The sequence below is a fragment of the Hemitrygon akajei genome, chromosome 6, assembly GCF_048418815.1.
Source record: "Hemitrygon akajei chromosome 6, sHemAka1.3, whole genome shotgun sequence".
NCBI classification, from domain to species: Eukaryota; Metazoa; Chordata; class Chondrichthyes; order Myliobatiformes; family Dasyatidae; genus Hemitrygon; species Hemitrygon akajei.
Window position 1 is genome coordinate 39,928,089 of NC_133129.1, and position 21,488 is coordinate 39,949,576.

The 21,488-nt window shown below is 42.8% G+C and overlaps 1 long non-coding RNA gene across 1 annotated transcript in view; it reads right to left on the reverse strand.

The window, feature by feature from the left end:
• The window catches only part of LOC140728705 (uncharacterized), a 39,882-nt gene extending 30,644 nt beyond the window's left edge, over positions 1–9,238 (reverse strand). Inside the window, exon 1 of the long non-coding RNA XR_012099158.1 lies at positions 8,762–9,238. This is a non-coding gene — a long non-coding RNA (uncharacterized lncRNA). The remainder of the gene's footprint in view (positions 1–8,761) is intronic.
• Between the last annotated feature and the right edge of the window lie 12,250 nt (positions 9,239–21,488).

Consider the following 21,488-nt stretch of genomic DNA (forward strand, 5'->3'; position numbering starts at 1 on the left):
TTCTTAATGTCTATATGCTCAAGCTTTTCAGTCCATTGTAAGTCATTCCTACAATTGCCAAGGTCCTTTTCTGTAATGAATACTTTGCTTCAGTATTCACTATGTACCTCCACTACCTCCTCTGGTTCCATACACATTTTTCCACTGTCACACTTGATTATCCCTATTCTCTCATGTCTTATCCTCTTGCTTTTCACATACTTGTAGAATGCCTTGGAGTTTTTCTTAATCCTGCTCACCAAGGCCTTCTCATGGCCCCTTCTGGCTCTCCTAATTTCATTCTTAACCTCCTTCCTGCTAGCCTTATAATTTTCTAGATCTTTATCATTACCTAGTATTTTGAACCTTTTGTAAGCTTTTCTTGACTGGATTTTCAACAGCCTTTGTACATCATGGTTCCTGTACCCTCCCATCCTTTCCTTGTCTCATTAGAACGTACCTATGTGGAATGCCACACAAATATCTCCTGAACATTTACCACATTTCTGCTGTATATTTCTCTGAGAAAATCTGTGCCCAATTTATGCTTCCAAGTTCCTGCCTGATAGCTTCATATTTCCCCTTGCTCCAATTAAATGCTTTCCTAACTTGTCTGTTCCTATTCCTCTCCAATGCTATGGTAAAGGAGATAGAATTGTGATCACTATCTCCAAAATGCTCTCCCACTGAGAGAACTGACACCTGATCAAGTTCATTTCCCAATACCAGATCAAGTACAGCCTCTCTCCTCTTGTAAGCTTATCTACATATTGTGTCAGGAAACCTTCCTGAACACACCCTAACAAACTCCACCCCATCTAAACCCCTCACTCTAGGGAGATGCCAATCGATATTGGGGAAATTAACATCTCCCACCACAACATCCCTGTTAGTATTGCATCTTTCCAGAATCTGTCTCCCTGTCTGTTCCTCGATGTCTCTGTTACTATTGGGTGGTCTATTAAAAAAAACACCCAGTAGAGTTATTGACCCCTTCCTGTTTCTAACTTCCACCCACAGAGACTCAGTAGACAATCCCTCCATGTCTTCCTCCTTTTCTGCAGCCATGACACTATCTCTGATCAGCAGTGCCATGCCCCCACCTCTTTTGCCTCCTCCACGCCCCCCCCCCCCCGTCCTTTCTGAAACAGCTAAAGCCTGGCACTCGAAGTAACCATTCCTGCCCCTGAATTATCCAAGTCTCTGTAATGGCCACAACATCATAGCTCCAAGTCCTGATCCATGCTTGAAGTTCATCTGCTTTGTTCATGATAGGTTGGTTATGAATAGAATAATCTCCTATCTCAGCAAGGACCTGGACCCACTGCAAGTTGCCTATTACCACAATAAATCTATAACAGACGTGATTTCATTGGCTCTTCGTGCACTTTTGGATCACCTGGACAATACAAATACCTACGTCAGGATGCTATTTATTGACCACAGCTCAATCATTCCTACAGCCTTGATAGAAATGCTACAGAACCTGGGCCTCAGTACCTCGCTCTGCAAATGAACCCTCAGCATCCTAACTGGAAGACCACAGTCTGTGTGGATTGGAAATAACATCTCCACCTCACTGACAGTCGACACTGGTGCTCCTCAGGAACGTGTGCCTAGCCCACTGCTTTGCTCTCTCTGCGCCGTGACTGTGAGGCTATGTACAGCTCAAATGCCAGCTATAAATTTGCTGATGATATAACAATTGTTGGCAGAATCTCAGATGGTGATGAGGGGCATACAGGAGCGAGATATATCAGCTGGTTGAGTGGCATCACAGCAACAACCTTGCATTCAATGTCAGTAAGACCAAAGAGCTGAATGTGGACTTCAGAAAGGGTAAGACAAGGGAACACACACCAGCCCTCAAGAGGGCTCAGAAGTGGAGTGAGTGAGCAATTTCAAGTTCCAGAATGTTAATATCTCCTGAGGACATAGCCTGGTCCAAACATATCAATACAGCCATAAAATTAATTTAATTTAATTAGGAGTCTGAGGAGATTTGGTATGTCACCTAAAACAGTAGCAAATGTCTACAGATGTACTCTGTCGAGCATTCTAACTGACTGAATCACCAACTGATATTGGGGTGGAGGGCTATCACACAGGATTGAAGCAAGCTGTAGAGTTGTAAAATTAGTCAGCTCCGTCATGGCCACTAGCCTCCATAGGATCCAAGACATCTTCAAGGAGTGATGCCTCAAAGGTGGCATCCATCATTAAGGAACCCCATCACCCAGGACATGCCCTCTTCTCATTGTTGCCATCAGGAAGGATGTACAGGAGCCTGAAGGCATACACTCAATGATTCAGCAACAGCTTCTTCACCTCTGCCATCTGATTTCTGAATGGTCATTGAACCCATGAACATTACCTCATACTTTTTTTTAAAGTATTCAACTATTTAATATACTTTAATCTGGGTTTTTTTCTCTTTATTACCGTGTATTGCATTATACAGCTACTGCAAAGTTAACAAATTTCACAATATATACTGATGATATTAAACCTGATTCTGATTAGAAAAGGCTTCCTTTATTCCCACTCTTCCTGTCAATCAGCCAATGCTGTATTCATGCTAGTACCTTTCCTGTAAAACCCGGGCTCTATCTTGCTAAGCAGCCTCGTGTGTGGCACCTTGTCAATGTCTTTTGAAAATCCAAGTACACAACATTCACTGATTCTCCTTTGTCTATCCTGCTTGGTACTTCCTCACAGACTTCCAACTGATTTGTCAGGCAAGATTTCCCCTTAAGGAAATCTTGCTGACTATGGCAAGTTTTATTATTTGCCTCTAAGTACCCCAAAACCTCATCCTTAACAAACAACTCCAATATCTTCCCAACCACTGAGGTCAGGCTAACTGGCCTGTAATTTCCTCTCTTCCACCTCTTTCCCTTAAAATGTGAACATAGAAATTTGCAGCACATTACAGGCCCTTCAGCCCACAATGTTGTGCTGACCATGTCACCTACTCTAGAGACTGCCTAGAATTTCCCTAGCCCATAACTCTCTATTTTACTAAGCTCCATGTACCTATCTAAGAGGCTCTTAAAAGACCCTATTGTATCCGCTATGTGGAATAATGTTTTCAATTTTTCAGTCCTTCAGAACCATTCCAGACTCTAGCAATTCTTGAAAGACCACTACTAATGCCCCCACAATCTCTTCGGCTAACTCTTTCAAAACCCTGGGGTTTATTCCATCTACTCCAGGTGACTTACCTACCTTCAGACCTTTCAACTTCCAAAACACCTTCTCCCTGGAAATAGAAACTGCATTCATTTCTGCCCCGTAACACTCAAACATCTGGCACACTCCTCCACAGTGAAGACCAATGCAAAATACTTCCTCAGCTTTTTCAACTTTTCCGTGACCCCCATTACTACCCCTCCAGCATAATTTTCTAGTGATTTGCTATATACTCTTGCCTCTCTTTTATTCTTTGTGTGGGAGAAAAAGGCTTTTGGTATTCTTTGATATTATTGACTAGTTCACACTCATATTTCATCTTTTCACTGCTTATAACTTTTTAGTTGCCTTCTGTTTTTAAACGCTTCCGTGTTCTCTAAATTTCCACTAATGGTTGATCAAAGTGCCCTCTTTTGCTTTCTATGTTTGCTTTGACTTCCCCTGTCAGCCACAGGTTGTCATGATGCTCTTATAGAAACTGCTGCTTTGGATTGTATCTATCCTGTGCCTTCTGAATTGCAGCCAGACACTACAGCCATTATCCCTGCTAGAGTCCCCTTCTAATCAACTTTAGCCAGCTCCTCTCTTGTGCCTCTAATTCCCTTTACTCCACTGCAATACTGATGCATCTGATTTGAGCTTCTCCCTCTCCAAATCGCAGGGTAAATTCTATCATATAATGATCACTCTCTCAGGAGTGATCTTAAGCTCCCTAATCAAAACGTTCATTACACAACACCCAGTCCAGACCAGCTGATCCCCTGGTGGGCTCAACCACTAGTTGCCCTGAAAAGCCATCTTGTAGACATCCAACAAATTCTATCTTTTGGCATCCAAAGTCAGCACCAACCTGATTTTCCCAATCTAGATGTATATTGAAATTTCCCATGACTATTATAACATTACCCTTTTGACATGCATTTCCTGTATCCCATTGTAATTTGTAGCCCACATCCTGGCCACTGTCTTTTTTTTTAACCAACAGAGCCACGCCACCCCTCTGCCTACTTGCCTGTCCTTTTCATACAATGTTATGATCCCAACTATAATTTTCTTTCAGCGATGCCTGCAGTGTCACACATGCCCATCTGTGACTGTGCTAAAAGATCACCTACCTTATTCCATAAACCGCGTACATACAACTGTAACACCTTCAGTCCTGTATTCATCACCCTTTTCAATTTTGTCCCCGTTACACTGCAACTCATTCCACCAATCGCAATTTTGTTCTACGATCTGCTTGTCCTTCCTGACACTCTCACTACACACCGCGTCTGCTTGGATACGATCTGCCCCATCCTCAGTCCTATCACTGTTTCCCATTCCCTTGCCAAGTTAGTTTAAACCCTCCCCAACAGTTGCGGCATACCCGTCCACAAGGTTATTGGTACCCCCTTGGGTTCAGGTGTAACACACCCCTTTTGTACAGGTCATGCTTTCCTCAGAAGGGATGCCAGTGATCCAGAAATCTGAGACTTTGCTCCCTGCACCAGTTTCTCAGCCATGCATTCATTTGCCAAATCATCCTCTCCTTGCACGCGGCACAGGCAGTAATACAGAGACTGCTACACTGGGGTCCTCTGTTCAGCTTTCTATCTAGCTCCCTAAATTCTCCCTTCAGGACCTCCTCCCTTTACAACCTATGTCACTGGCCAATGTGTACCAGGAATTGCTGCTTACCCCTTCCTTTAGAATGCTGTAGACCAAATCTGAGACATCACTGGCACGGGAAGGCAACATATCACCCGGACGCCACTATCATGTCCACAGAATTGTGTCCACTCCTAATGCTCTATCACTACTGCAGTCCTCTTCTCTTCTCGTCTTCCCCTGCCCCAACACTTCTGAGCCACATCAGACTCGGTGCCAGAGACCCGATTGTTATGGCTCCCCTCCACCGTCCTCTCCCAACCCCCCTCCCAAAAAAAAACAGTATCCAAAGTGAGAGCAGGCAATACCTGAGATCAGATCAGACTGTCTGGTGATCTCCACTATACCTTCTGCCCCCTCAGCAGGATTCTAGCTTCTGCCTCCTTTCTTTCCAGTCCTGATGAAAAGTCTTGGCTTGAATGATCAGCTGTTTATTTCCCTCCATAGATGTTGTCTGACCTACTGAGTTACACCAGCATTTTTGTGTTGCTCAAGATGTCCAGCATTTGCAAAATCTCGTGTCCACTAATGTCTACACCTCGTATCTGTGACTGTGGAAGTGCTTGCACCTCTAACCCAGGGAGCATCTGAGGAAAGAAAATGGAATTAATGATTCCGATTGAAAGCAGTTTTTGTCAGAGCCTGGACATTTACTATTTGTGGATCACTGACTATATTATGCTATCTTCCTTTTCTATCAGAGCATGATTAGCAAAGTTCAAAGTCGGTTCCAATTAACTCTCTATTTTAAGACGTTAAATCAAGCATATTTAATTCCCTTATTATAAGCACATCTGCAAGCTATGAACTTATTGGCAAAGTCTAATCTAATATCCTGAGATGAATAATAACTTCAAATGTAATTACACTTTTACTTAACTTCACACACCAAACACTAACAAAGGGGTTATTCTCCCTTCTCTTGCCATTGACAGGAAGTCCAATCACTTCGAAAAGTCAGGTTCCAAGTTGAATCATTTGATCCATCTTCTCAAAGCTAAAACAACTGCTTTTCCCATCTCTTGAATTTACAAATGTTTTGTTCAAATGCTTTCAGAGCAAACTTTGGGCGGATTCTGATGGGAGTTTTTGCACAACTCTGTCCTGAGGTCTGACTTCTCAGCTTGAGGTTGACTGCTTACTCTTGAGATTCACCAGGTAATTCATGCTGAGATTCAACCAGACAAATTTGATCCGTTCCCATGACCATTCAAAATTTTAGTCTTTGGGGCAGTGCTGAGATGGAAGCAGACCATACTGAGTGTTATTATCACAGGAAATAAGAGTCTGATCTGCTTGAAGTCAGCCACTTGCAAACTTTCCATTCACTTAAGCAGCATTATGGGTTGCACTGTCATCTTGCGCAACTTCTGTTTATTTACCCAGACCCTGCTCAACTCAAAGTCCCTTACAATTGTTGTATACAGCCATTCTATGTTCTTTTTACAAGGGATACGTGCAGCCTTAAATTGAAGATCTCTAGGCCTATCATTTTGACACCTGCCTGATCTCTTTTCAAGATTTAATTGTCCAGCCCAAAATACATTGCTATTTTTATGCCATTTATTCTAAGTCTAATTATGTATTGACCAGGCATTGTAAAAATTCAAATATCTTCCATATTTCTGTCCTGGAAATGTAGTTGATGTGAGGATATCAACCTTGAGGTTATTATAGCCATGAGTGGTAGTGGGGACAAGCTCCCACTACCTATAAATGCTCCCATTGGCATGTGACTCAAATAGCCTCTAGCCCAGCTCCTGGCCTTCACGTGAGGCTTGGCTTTTAAGCCCGGCTGAACTGTTTCTACTGACAGAAGGGGCAAAGGTGGACTACTGGTACCTTAAAAACCAGTTGTTTCAGGCAGATGAGGCTCATCAGCCAAAGTTGGCAGCTCATCGGGGAGAAGGAAAACTCTGATCTCAAATCTCCACTGTCTTGAGACTATACCTAATCATGGGGAAGGCTTTGGGAGTGTACATGTATATATGTAGTTTGGAATAGGAGATGCAGTGTTATGCTTAGCCCTCAGTGTGCATTCACCACAGCCCCTATTCGGGTGATGAGCATTAACCTCTTCATTTACCTTTGCTCTTTCTCTATTTGAGAAAAGGAGGATGTAACTCATCATTTTGATACAAGAAGCATTCTGCAGCTGGCACATGGTAAAACAAGGACAGGAATTTGTCTCAGGGAGTTCCAGAGAATGAGGGGTGAATTTGTTACCTAACCGTCAAACCTCCACACGTGAATCTAGATACTGAGTCCAGAATGTCTAGTACACTAATTAGTCCTACTTCCACTGGCGCACCGTTTAGAATGTTGCTTCTTTGCTGAAGCTTCAGTTTTAAGATGTAATGTAGCTTGGAGTTTGCTTCCCTTTCAAGGCACAAGTGAGGATGTTGCAAGACATGTCATTGTATAGTGTTAGAGGGCACAGAATTAGGTGAGATGGGAAAGATTTAAAAGGGAACTGATTCAACTTTTTCCACACAAAGGGTGTAAGTATATGGAATGAGCTGTTGGAAGAGGTTGAGGCAGGTACAATTGTATAATTTAAGAACACTTTGATAGGTACATGGAGGGATAGGATGTAGAGGGATGTGAGCTGAACTCAGGAAATTGGGCCCCGCTGGGTGGGCATGGACTCATTGGGCTGAAGGACCTGAATCTGTGTTGTATTGCTCTAACTCTAGGTCTCTGAGTTCAATTTGTAAAGGCCCAGCCAACTGAACCTTCATATCCCAGGATATGCCTCTATTCCAGGAATCAATCTAGTTAACCTTTGCTGAACAGTTCCTATTGCAAATAAAGGCACAACAAGTAACTGTTGAAGGACCTCAGTGGGTCCGGCAGCATCTGTGGAGCCAAAGGGATAGTTGATGCAGGGTCTTGACCCAAAATATCAACTATCCACTGCTTCCACAGATGCTGCCTGGCCCGATCATTTCCTCCAGCAGTTTGCTTTGTTGCTCCAGATTCCAGCGTCTGCAGTCTCCTGTGCGTCCATTGCAAATATATCTGTCCTTAAATAAGGGTCCTGTTTGGTGGCGCAATAATATCAGCGCCAGACTCCAGAGCGAAGGTTACTGAGTTCAAATCCAAGTCGGGTTGAGCGTCGAGCGAGCAACTCGGCCTCATAAAAACAAGAATAGCTTGCTACGGAAACATCGTCATGGCGGTGTCCCGAGTTAAGGGCTATTCTTCTTCGTCTTCTTCTTAAATAAGGAGATCACTTCTACATACTGTCATGTGGATGTGGTCATCTCAATGCCCTGTAAATATAACAAGACTTATGTTTCTGTCCCCTTGCAATAAAGGGCCTAAAGAGCCAAAGGATAATTTCCCATATTCTTCAACGTCAGTGGCAATGTCCATAATTGAAATTGCTTGTCTTCCCTGTTTGTAATCTGCAAACATTGAAGCCATGTTTATGCTAAATAAATGAATGAAACATTCTCCCACTGTTGCCAAAAAATGATACTCTGGTTACTTGGTTTACTATTGTCACGTGTACGGAGGTGCTGTGAAAATATTTGTTTGGCATGCCATCTGTTCAGATCATTCCGTTATAACGGTGCATTGAGGTACAGTAGTACAAGGGGAAGCAGTAGCAAAATGCAAAATGGTGTTAGTCACAGAAAGAGTGACAGACAATATGGTGCAAAACCTTATTGAAGTAGATTTTGAGATCAAGAGCCCATCTTATCATACTAGTGGTCTTGTGGTTTCCTACAGTCACAAGCAGGGCAGTTGCCCTTGTGTCTGTGCACAACTACGTATCGATTAAGTGAAAGCATGCACAAGGGAGACAGCTTAAACTGGTGTATTCGCATTGCAGTGAGAGAGAGAGACAATATGCATGCTTAGGCACAGACAACAGATCAATATGTAGTGCTGAGGGGGGGTTGTAATTGCTCTGAAAGAAGTAGATCCATACCTTACACTTTCTACACCAAGTCGTGATGCATCTGGATAGATGGTGCATCAATTAAAAAATTGGTGAGGTTCAATGGAGACATGCCAATTTTCTTTAGCCCCCGAGGATGTAGAGGTGCTGGTGAGCTTCCATTGCAATACTTTAAGAAGACTCTTCTGCCATTTGGTACACGATGCAGAACTACAGATAGACAGATTTGTTAAAGACTGAGCAACTGTGCCTGTTTTTATGTTGGTGTTTATAGTCAATGGATGAATGTGTCTATCTATGTACCCACAAGTAATTTAGGTATCAGTCTGTTGATGTTGATCAGAAAATTAAACTGGCACAATGTCTTAAGGGCACTTCACAACACTGTGCAAATCAAATCCTGAAAAGGTAAAAAACTGAAATCAAGTGGACTTCCATTCCAGAGGCCTGTTTCTGTGTTGCAAATTCAATTCTTTTGATGAAGAATATTGCTAACCTTTTATGTAATTGTGGGCCAGCTCATTGAAAATATTACACAGGTCTATCATGAGATAACAATGTGAATCAGAATTGTACTTTGAAATCTGTTTATGTTAGAAGCAAACCTGTGGTTTATGGAACATTTCAAAGTAAAGCAATACATCTGAATACAATTATTTTTTTCCCATTTCCAGTCATCTGGATGAAAGACACACTTTAAGCGTTCACTGCTATTCAATAAGAAAGTAATATAATACATGAATGAACACTTCTTCCTATTCATTAATTTTTTATAATGTCTACCCTTGAAAATGTTCTGAGAATAGAGGGGAATGTTGCTGAGAACCACTTCTTACCCAGCTCCATATGTTTGTCTTTTCATAAGTGATTTAACACAAATTATTCAGCATTGCAACTCAATCACAAAGCCTAGCATTGGAGCTTTATGAAGGTCCAAGCAGGTATAATTGGGTGACGGAGCCTTTGTGAATCAAAGAAATCTAATGCCTTCAATAGTTTGCCAATCATCTCACAAATGGCCGCATTTATCACAAGTAGAATTTGTATTCGATTGCTTTATTAGTGATAGCCAATTATACACTGGCCTTTTACACTGTTTCTCGTTCTTTTTTTTTTACCTCATTTAGTTTCTAGTTCCTGCTTGCCTGGCTTGTGCTATTGTTAATAACAGGTTTTATTCTCCTTTGTAATTATGGCACATAGGGCAGTGCAGCATAGAGACATGCACCTCAGCCGATGATGTTGTGCTGAACTAATTAAATGCCAAACTAAACCAATTCCCCTGCAGACACACCCCTCCCTTCTCTGCCTACCTGAGAGCCTTTTAAATGCCTCTGTCATATTTGCTTCCATTACCACCCCATGCATTCACCACTCTGTGTGTCTATCTAAAAAGAACTTGCCCAGCACATCTCCTTTGAACTTGCTCACTCTCATTTTATGCATCCCCTCTAATATTGGATATTTTGACCCTGGGAGAACGTTATTTGCTATGCACCCTATATATGCTCCTCCTAATCTTAGACTTTTCACAGGTCTCCCCTCAGTGTCTGCTGTTTCAAAGGAAATCACTTTCATAGCTTGCCATTGTGGGAATTCAACATATAATATCACACCGTAGCCAACTCAGCATTTTGCATATTGCTTTTTCATGATTCTCAAATAATTTTTCATTTCTCCTTGTAACATTCAGTTAACAGGGGCTTAGAAACTATTATATTGCACAATGTTTAGCTGTGCTGTACTGTTGAAATTTATTGGAAAACTACTTACTTACCAGTCCAACTATGACAGTAGAAATAACAATTGATGGTAACAGTACTCACAAACATTATGGAATAAGTTACACTTTATATTTTCCTTTATAGAAATGTGTAACTTGCTGTCCAAGTTGCCCTGCATTTGGAACAAAGATCATGTTGTATACTTGGCCCATCAGTAATTTTCACCATCTCCTTATCTGACACAACTTGCCTTCCATATTTGTTATAGATAGTGGCCATTTCAGCCCATACCAGTTCACAGTGTAAACTGTATTTCACTACATGTTCAATGTTACCTATTCTCCCTATATTCTTATCAACTCACCTAAGCACTGGAGGCAATTTTCAGAGGCTGATTAACCTTCCAACCCATATATTTGGCATGTAGAAGGAAGCAAGAATTCCAGGAGATATGAGAATGGTGACAAAATTGGCTGATGGGCAAAAGGCAGAGTGGGAATAAAGAGGGTCAGGTAATGTTAAGAAAAGAGAGCCTGCAGAAGGACTTGGACAGATTAAGAGAAAATGGGCAAAGAAATGGCAGTTGGAATGCGGTGTCGGGAAGTGTATGGCTGTGCGCATTGATAGAAGGAATAAAGGTGTAGAATATTTTCTAAATGTGGAACCAATTCAGAATCTGGAGATGCAGAGAGACTTGAGAGCTCTAGTGCACAATTCCTGAAAGATTACTTCACAGGCTGAGTCAGTAATGAGGAAGGCAAATGCAGTGTCAACATTTATTTTGAGGGCTAGAATATAAAAGCAAGGATGTAAGGCTGAGTCTTCAAGGCATTAGTCGACCAGATTTGGAGTATTGTGAAAAGTTTTGAACTCCAAAAAGGATGTGTTGGCATTGGAAAGGGTCCAGAGAAGAGTGATCACGGGAATGAAAGGGTTGATGTATGAGGAGCATTCGATGGCTCTGGACTTGTACTTATGGGAGTGTAGAAGAATGAGGGGATCTCATTTAAAGATACCACATATTGAAAGGCCTAGGTAAACTGAATGTGGAGAAAATGTTTCCAATAAGAGTCTCCAATCACAGGGTGCAGCCATAAAATGCAAAAATGTTCTTTTAGAACAAAGATGAGGAGAAATTTCTTCAGCCAGAGGGTTGTGAGTCTGAAATTAATTGCCACAGAAGTCATTAGGTATATTCAGCAGGGGTTAATAGGTACTCAATTTATAAGTGCATCAAAGATTATGGGGACAAAGTAGGAGAATGGGGTTGAGAGAACAAAGTGAATTGGCTATGATCCAATGGTGCAGCAGACTCTGATCAAATGCCCTAATTCTGCTCCCATGTTTTGTGGGAAAGCTAGTCACAGGAAGAGCAAATTCTGAATAGACAGCACTGTCTGATTGGGACTGAACTTTAGTCACTGGAAGTGTGACTACTGTGCGAGTCTTCGGTTATTCTTTTTTCTTTCTTTTTTTTAAACGGCAACTAAATTGTCCCTCCCATTCCACATTTCCCTAAGCCCAACAAATTCAGCTCCTGTAACTGATTCTCTCTCATCAGCTCCATCTGGATTATTTTTCTATTTATGATAAATGTTATCTTTCCAAAGCACAGAGATCAAAACTACACTTAGTACTCCAAGGCCCTGTGCAGTTACAGTCAGATGTCCTTTCTCTTGTACTGCAAATAAAATGTTTTGATAAAAGTTCACATTCAAAGTAAATTTATGATCAAAGTACGTATGTCATTTTCTTGTGGGCATTCACAGTAAATGCAAATAAACACTAGAACCAATGAGAGCCCACACACGCACAGATGGACAAACAACCAATGTCCAAAAGACAGCAGACTGTGGAAATAGAAAGAAAAAAAAAACAAAATAATAAGTAAATAAACAATAAATATCAAGAATGAGAAGAGTCATTGAAAGTGTGTCCATAGGTTGTGGGGAACAGTTCAGTGACGGGGTTGAGTGAAGTTGTTATTCCCTTGGTTCAAAGAGCCTGGTGGTTGATGAGTAATAACTGTTTCTGAACCTGGTGTTGAGCCCTGAGGCTCCTGTACCACCACCCTGGTGACAGCAGCAAGAAGACAGCATGGCCTGGATGGTGGTGGTCCTTGATAGTGGATGCTGCTTTCCTGTGACAGTGCTCCATGTGGATGTGCCCGATGGTGGGGAGGACTTTACCCATGATGAACTGGGCTGTATCCACCTCTTTTTGTAAGCTTTTCTGTTCAAGAGCTTTCTATAGAAGTTTGTCAATGTTTTAGGTGACATACTGAGTCTTCACAAACTTCTAAGGAAGTAGAGGCGCTGCTGTGCTTTCTTTGTATTGGCACCAGGACGGGTCCTCTGAAATAATAACACAGACAAATTAAAAGTAGCTGACCCTCTCCGCCTCTGGTATGATGAAAACTGACTTGTGGATCTCTGGTTTCCTCTGGTAGACAATTATCAGCTGCTTAGGCTTGATGACATTGGGAGTTGTTGTTGGGGCACCACTCAGCTAGATTTTCACTTTCCCTCATGCTCATTCACCACTGCCTTTGATTCGACTGGTGACAGTGGTGTCATCAGCAAACTTAAATGTGGCATTGGATTTGTGCTTGGCCTCAATCATAAGGATGAAGCAAGCAGAGCAGGGGACTAAGCACACAGCCTGGTGGTGCACATATGCTGATGGTGATTGTGGAGGTGATATTGTTGCCAATCCAAACTGACTGGGGTCTTCAAGTGAGGAAATCGAGGCTCCGTTTGCACAAGGAGGTTTTGAGGTCAAGGCCTTGGAGGTCATTTTCGTTTGGAGGGGATGATGATATTGAAATCCATTCCCTGTAATGCATGGATAAGAAACCAAAGATCATTGATTATATTTGTTAAAAAGTCATGGATCACAGATCTCGAGAGGAGACATCTTTTTCCAGTAAGAAATCTGAACGTAATGCCTGAAAAGATGGCACAGCCTGATACCGTAATGCAGAAGCCGAGAAAAGGGAGCTTACAAGTTTGTAGAAAACATTGAGCAGGAGGTAACTAAGGACATAAATGATTTCTCTTTCAATGAACCAGCAAAGCACAGTGTAGTGGGTTGAAAGACTGCATTTTAGTCTGAAAAGTACAATACTTTTCAGATTCCGTGACTGGTGGAAATGTTAATAATCCATTGTAAAGAAGTGATTGGTGCTGCAGGTTTCTGATTCTGACTTGCTGTTCTCTCCTTTTGTATTTGTATCACATGGGTCACCAAGAACACTTGGAGACCTCACTGAACATTTAAGTACACGAGCCAGTGGTTAGAATAAGGTAGCTATCATTACCAGCACCTTAAGGTGAATAGCATCAGGGCCAACAGCACAATCTGTGTACACAGGCCAAACACAAGGATCTGTAGATTTGTTTTCCAACTCAGCACAGCACAAAACAGGGCTTGGGCTTTTAGCCGAGAGATGCAAGGAAAATGACTGTAATCTTGGGCTCTTATGCATGGTAATTACTAGAATTGCTGTAACTTAATTGAGTGAAGCATGCAGAAACTGGCATAATTGTGTATATAATCAAGGTTGACTCTCAGCAGAAGCCTTGTTATATTATGTGGAGTCATGGAGTGAAGAGACACAGAAACAAGCCATTCAGCCCAACTTGTCAATGCTAGCCTAGGCTATACCTCTTCCCATCCTGTTGCTTGTAAAAGCACCTACCCCTTCTCTGACAAAGGGTCTCGGCCCAAAACGTCGACAGCACTTCTCCCTATAGATGCTGCCTGGCCTGCTGCATTCCACCGGCATTTTGTGTGTGCTACCCCTTCTCTCAATTCCTTTGTCTCTGCCACATCTGCTCTCAGGATGAGGCTTTTCATTTCAGAATGATGTCCTTCTCCTTCAAAGAAGGGGTGACCCTTCCTCCACCATCAACGCTGCCCTCAACCGCATCTCTTCCATTTCACATGTCTGTTCTTACCCCATCCTCCCGCCACCCTACCAGGGATAGGATTCCTCTTGTCCTCATCTATTACCCCACCAGCCCCTGATACGTGTGTGGAAAAACCTGCTGAATTGCCCTTTCAATCTTTCCTCTCACACTATTACCTACGGCTTCTAGCTTTAGATTCCCCTACTCTAGGAAGAAGACGGCCCCTTTTGATGTTATAAATGTCTATAAATGTCACTTCTCAGCCTCCTTCGCTCCAGGGAAAACAGCCCTAGCCTATGCAAAAGTAAACCTTCCAGTCCCAGCAACATCCTTGTGAACCTCTTCTGCACCTTCTCGAGCTTAATCATTCTTCCTGTAGTGTGGCAACAAGAAATGTGCACAGTATTCCAAGAACGTTCTTGGCAACATCCCATACAATTGTAACATGGCACCTCAACTCTTGCACTTAATGCCTCATCTAATGAAGGTAGGCACATCAAAAACTTCACTACATTGTCCACCTGGGTCACCACTTTCAGGGAACAATGTAGTTGTACCCTAGGCCTCTCTCTTCTACAATACTCACCAGGCCCCTGCTGTTCTTTCTGTAAGTCCTACCCAGCTTTAACATCCCAAATTGCATCATCTTACATTTATCGGAGTTAAATTCCACCTGCCAGTCCTCTGTTTACTTGCCTAATTAATCTAAGTCCCTGTTGTAGTTCAGAGTTCATGTCCAGTACCCCCTAAAAGAAGTTTGTATGTCCTTCCTGTGAGTTGGTGGCTTTCCTCCAGGTGCACAGGTTTCCTCCCACAGTTCAAAGATGTACTGGTTGGCAGTTAATTGGTAATTGTAAATTGTCCTGTGATTAGGCCAGGATTGCTGGTGGTGTGGTTAGTTAGGCCAAAGGGCCTGTTCTGTATTGTATCCCTTAATAAATTAACTTTTCCACCACTGACATTCGGCTCATTGGCCTTATTGGCTCATTGTTCCTGTCTTGTCCTTGCAGTGCTGCTTAAAAAAAAGGCACAACATTAACCACCCTGCAGTCTGCTAGTAACTTACCCATGCCTAAGGAAGAAACAAAAGTCTCTGCAAGGGGCCCAGCAGTTTCTTCCCTACTTTTCCTACAATGTCCAGAACACACATGAGCAGGCCCAGGCTACTTATCCAACCCTGTAACAACAACACACACAAAGGGCTGGTGGAACACAGCAGGCCAGGCAGCATCTATAGGGAGAAGCGCTGTCGACGTTTCGGGCCGAGACCCTTCGTCAGGACTAACCGAAAGGAAAGATAGTAAGAAATTTGAAAGTAGTGGGGGGAGGGGGAAATGCAAAATGATAGGAGAAGACCGGAGGGGGTGGGATGAAGCTAAGAGCTGGAAAGGTGATTGGCGAAAGTGATACCGAGCTGGAGAAAGGATCATGGGACGGGAGGCCTCAGGAGAAAGAAAGGAGGGGGGGGACACACCAGAGGGAGATGGAGAACAGGCAAACAACTAAATATGTCAGGGACAGGGTAAAAAGGGGAGGAGGGGCATTAACGGAAGTTAGAGAAGTCAATGTTCATGCCATCAAGTTGGAGGCTACCCAGCCGGTATATAAGGTGTTGTTCCTCCAACCTGAGTTTGGATTCATTTTGACAATAAAGGAGGCCATGGATAGACATATCAGAATGGGAATGGGACGTGGAATTAAAATGTGTGGCCACTGGGAGATCCTACTTTTTCTGGTGGACCGAGCGTAGGTGCTCAGCGAAACGGTCTCCCAGTCTGCATCGGGTCTCACCAATATATAAAAGGCCACACTGGGAGCACCAGACGCAGTATACCACACCAGCCGACTCACAGGTGAAGTGTCGCCTCACCTGGAAGGATTGTCTGGGGCCCTGAATGGTGGTGAGGGAGGAAGTGTAAGGGCAGGTGTAGCACTTGTTCCGTTTACAAGGATAAGTGCCAGGAGGGAGATCGGTGGGACGAATGGACAAGGGAGTCGCGTAGGGAGCGATCTCTGCGAAAAGCAGAAAGGGGGGGGAGGGAAAAATGTGCTTGGTAGTGGGATCCCGTTTGAGGTGGCGGAAGTTACGGAGAATTATACGTTGGACCTGGAGGCTGGTGGGGTGGTAGGTAAGGACAAGGGGAACCCTATCCCGAGTGGGGTGGCGGGTGGATGGGGTGAGGGCAGATGTGCAGGGAATGGGAGAGATGCGTTTGAGAGCAGAGTTGATGGTGGAGGAAGGGAAGCCACTTTGTTTAAAAAAGGAAGACATCTCCTTCGTCCTGGAATGAAAAGCCTCATCCTGAGAGCAGATGCAGCGGAGACGGAGGAATTGTGAGAAGGGGATAGCCTTTTTGCAAGAGACAGGGTGGGAAGAGGAATAGTCCAGGTAGCTGTGAGAGTCTGTAGGCTTATAGTAGATATCAGTAGATAGGCCATCTCCAGAGATAGAGACAGAAAGATCAAGAAAGGGGAGGGAGGTGTCGGAAATGGACCAGGTAAATTTGAGGGCAGGGTGAAAGTTGGAGGCAAAGTTAATGAAGTCGACGAGCTCAGCATGTGTGCAGGAGGCAGCGCCAATTCAGTCGTCGATGTAGCGAAGGAAAAGAGGGGGATGGATACCCATCCTGCATGCATGCTGAGCTCATCATTTTATGTGTGTTGTTTGAATTTCCAGCATCTGCAGATTTCCTCGTGTTTGCCCCCCACTAGTGAAGTCAAGATGTCTAACCTGTAGTTCCCTGGCTCGTCCTTGCCACCCTTCCTAAACAATTGTAGCAACCTGGTTCACATTTTTACTACTGTGCCATAGGTATTTCATTTTAGCAGTTCCGTGAGAGTGTTCTGTTTTGCTTTCAGCCCATTGGGTTACCATTAAAGATAAGTGATCTTTAGGAATGTGCGTCATCCAATCAGGATGGTGGAACCGGGAGAAGGTTCCAGAGAATGGGGGGGAGGGGTTTTGTGAAGGACACTAAGCTGGGTCGAGGTCTTTGGGGGGAGATGACAAGCAAAGAAGCTGGAGGGAACCAGCCGTAGGATTTGATCCAGTGGGAACGCACGATTCGATGGAGCCCAAAGCATGGAGTTCTACCGAGTTTTGTTGAATATGTTTTTTGTAAGATCAGAGCTCCAACTTGTACACATTTGACTGTTTAATTATAATAGGCCCTTTTTTTTCTTTCTTTTCTTCACTAATTCTTTGGTTAAGTTAATGCTCATAAATGTACTTCCTTTACAATTGTGTACAATTTGTTATTTCATGTTGACAGGCACTTGCACAGGGCAGTAAATCAAGCCATGGTTTGAGTGGGTGAGACATCACAATCTTCTGAGTTTGGCAGGTCAAATTCGTAGGCACCCTAGATGTACGGAGCCTGAGGATGATAATTTCCTCACCGCAGAGCCCAATGGCTGTTAGAGAGTTAGAGACTTCCAGTAAAAAAGGGATTTCACAACAAATATTTGCCAACATCCAGTCTTCAGGAATTTCACCAGTGGTTAATGAAGCAAAAATAGCTGTAAGAGACTTCACAATTCCTTCTCTTGCCTTCCAGAGCGTCTGAGGTTGTACTTGGTCTAGCCCTGGGGAATTTTCCATCTTATTTCACTGTAAGATTGCAAATATTTCCTCCAAGGTAATATGAATTTCCTCCGAAACATCTCCACTATTTTCCCTTATCTCTTGAACAACTATTACTTTTTCCTCAGTAAAAACCAAAGGGAAATATTCAATAAAAATTCCACCCATCTATTGTCACTCAAGACATCGGTGGCTCTGGTGTCTTCATATAGCTATTGAAACTCCAGGATTTCCCTTAACTGTCAGATTCAGCTCATTCCTTCTCTTTGGCCTCTGACTTTCCTCTTAAAAGTAGTTTTAATCTCTTTATAGTAATCAAAGGATTCATTTAATCTCAGCCTCCTAAACCCAAGGTATGCTTCCTTCTTTTTAAAACCAGACCCTCAAGACCCTTTGTCAGCCATGGTTCTCTAAATGCCAGGTTTATCCTTCACCCTAAAAGGAGCATGCTGTTCTCAGACATTTGATAGCACACTTAAAAACCTCTCACCTGCTATTCATTCCTTTCCTTTCAACCGACCTCTGCTCGATAGTGCCCAGTTCCCCCAAACATAGACCCTACTCTAGTTTAGTACCCTAACCTATGGACCTTTGCTATCACTCGTTTAAAAGTAAGTGAATAATGGAATTATAATAGAGCTAAGTGCACCCTGAATACCATTTCTGTTGGTTCGTTCCCAAAGAGAAGATCCAGCACTGCACTCTACCAACTCGGGAAACTTTTCTGGACACATTTCACAAATTCCACCCTGTTCTGACCCTTAACACTTTGGGTGGCCCTTTCAGTACCAGGGAAGTTAAAATCTCCCGCTAATATAATCCTACTATTCTTACAACTATGAGCAATTGTTTTTCTACACCCCTCCTCCTCAAGTTCCTACTGACGAATGGGGGAGGGGTCTATAATGCAGCCCCACCAAAGTGATCTTCCATTTCTTGTTTCTAAGTTGTTCCCATGTGGTCACACTGGAAATCCCCCAGGAATGTTATCCTTGCATGATTCTGTTATGTCCTCCCAATCAGAAAGAGAAATCCTCTCTTTGCTTACCCATACCTCTGTCATGCCTGAAAAACATCTGTGTCCCGTAACATTAGAATCAGAATCAGGTTTAATATCACCAGCATATGTCATGAAATTTGTTGTTTAATTAATTTATTTATTGAGATACCACACAGAATTGGCCCTTCCGACCCTTCAAGCTGCGCTACCCAGGAATCCCCAGATTTAATCCTAACCTAATCGTGGGACAACTTACAATGACCCATTAATCTAGCAACTGGTGAGTCTTTGGAAAGCAGAGCACCCAGAGGAAAGCCACTCGGTCATGAGAAGACCATACAAAACTCCTTGCGGGCAATGGCGGGAACTGAACCTGTAAAGTGTTGTGTTAACCACTACGCTATCACGCCACCCCCATGTAGGGTTTTTAAGTGTGCTGCTGAGGGGGGGTGAAAGGTAAACCTGGTAAGTTTGGGGAAGCTCGACTGACAAGGAATATTGCAGTTGAGATATTAAGCTGCTCTTCTCTCAGCCATGTTTCAGTTACAGCTCTAACTCCCCAATCCTCACAACAAACTGATGCTCTCAATTCATTCACCTTACCTGTTAAACTTCATACAAGAAAATAAATGCAGGTTAACAGGGTATTCCTTTCACTATCTTTACTGTGCCCCTGGCTATCCTGATTACTAAACTTGCTCTCTGCTTTATCCCATGACTTGCTCCTGCTCAGAGTCCCATCCCTGCTAATCTAGTTTCAACCCTCCTGTGTACACTATCAAATTTATCTGCCCGGATATTGGTCCCTCTCCAGTTCAAATGCATCCTATCCATCTTGTAAAGGTCACCTCTGCCGTAGGACAGATCCCAATGGCCCACGAATAAGAATTGCTGACCCTGCACCAGCTCCTCAGCTTCTAATGCTCTAATGTCAAAATGCTCTCGTGGATGTGAAGTGACTATTGTTACATTGGCAGAAATTGGAGGGCTATTAAAAGATCAAAATAATTTTCATCTGAATAAACTGAAACCATATTATATCTCCGTGACTCATCTACTTCCAAACTGTAGTACTTTTCACATACAATTGCAAATAGCATTAAAGGTGTTCCAGATCCCCTCTCAGCTGAGGCAAAGAACAGTGTTATTGGTCTCTGCAAGAAGCATTTAAATTTAAATTGCAATAATGCAAAATGTATTAATTTTGCTTGGAACTGGTGGTTCTAACTAGAACTATTGGGTGTACGCACATGAATGTTTAATGCCTGCATGCTGTCTGAGTGTGCCTGAAGAATGTTACTGCATGTTGTTTTTATGATAATGTTGGGATTTTAATTTGTTGCCGCTCTGAGAGGTTAATATTAGAGGAACAAATATAAATATCAGCAGTGACAATAACCACTGCCTGTTAGGTTCTGTTGACAGAAAAATGCTCTTGCTCAGCGGGCCTCAGTTGAGAGCCGCCAGCTCAACATGTTTCTGTCTGTGGCATGTCTGAATAAACGATTGGTCCACATTCCACCAATCCAGGGATGGGAGCTCATGCATCGACAGTGCTGGCCAGCTTCTGAAAAGACCGGCTGCTCCTCCCACTCAGACATCTGCTCAGCAACAGGCAAATGCTGCTGCCAATGTCCCTGAAGGTAGATTTATCAGAACCTCATCATATAAATCCAACATCGCTTTCGTGCCAAGCCGAAAAATGATCCCTCCTTTATCAGAGTATGGAAACTAAAGAAAACAGGCTTAAAAATATCTTGCACTGAAGATTGTGCTGTCACTGTGTGACTTAGCTATGCCAAACCCAGCAAATAGAATCAGCATGCCTAGAACTTTCAAATATCTGTGCACATTTTTGCATTTGGGCTACTTTGACTAGGAATTATCAGTGGAGTTTCTGCACATCGGCTGGCTACGATAAATCCAACAGCAGAATTCTGCAGGAAAAGGAAAATCTGATGAGATTTTGGAAGATAAACTACACTTAGACATGCGGAGTGTCTGGATCTGCTCTGGAAGAGGGGTAAAGAACAAAGAAGTGTGTCAAAGGCCTGATTATATATTTCTTCCCTTGAAACATAAATATATACTTTTTTTTACCAAAAACGTTTTACCTTTGGACAACAATATTTACTGAAAAATTTGAGAAGATACATTCACTTAAAGATTCAGATCTCCACTTCACTTACAAAAGAAGGGCATAAAGATCTAGTATTGTTGCCTACTGGATGGCTGTGTACTCATGGATGGGGTAGTTGGTGGGTTTCTGTTTCATCTAGGATTATATTGCCCAGCATTTTGGATGGCTTCCCTTATTTAAAATACTTGCTGGAACAAATTATAAAATTTATCATGATACTTAAATGAAGGTACTGTATTTGTTTCAGAAATCCTTTATAGTGCGAGGCTACCACAGCACCTGACTTGCCAACAGCGCGATGTGCCAACATATTGCTGAGGTGTGATATAAAGAACCTATTCATGCCAGACAATTCAATTGCTGGCTTGTCAGATTACACTACTACTTAAACCCTGGGCC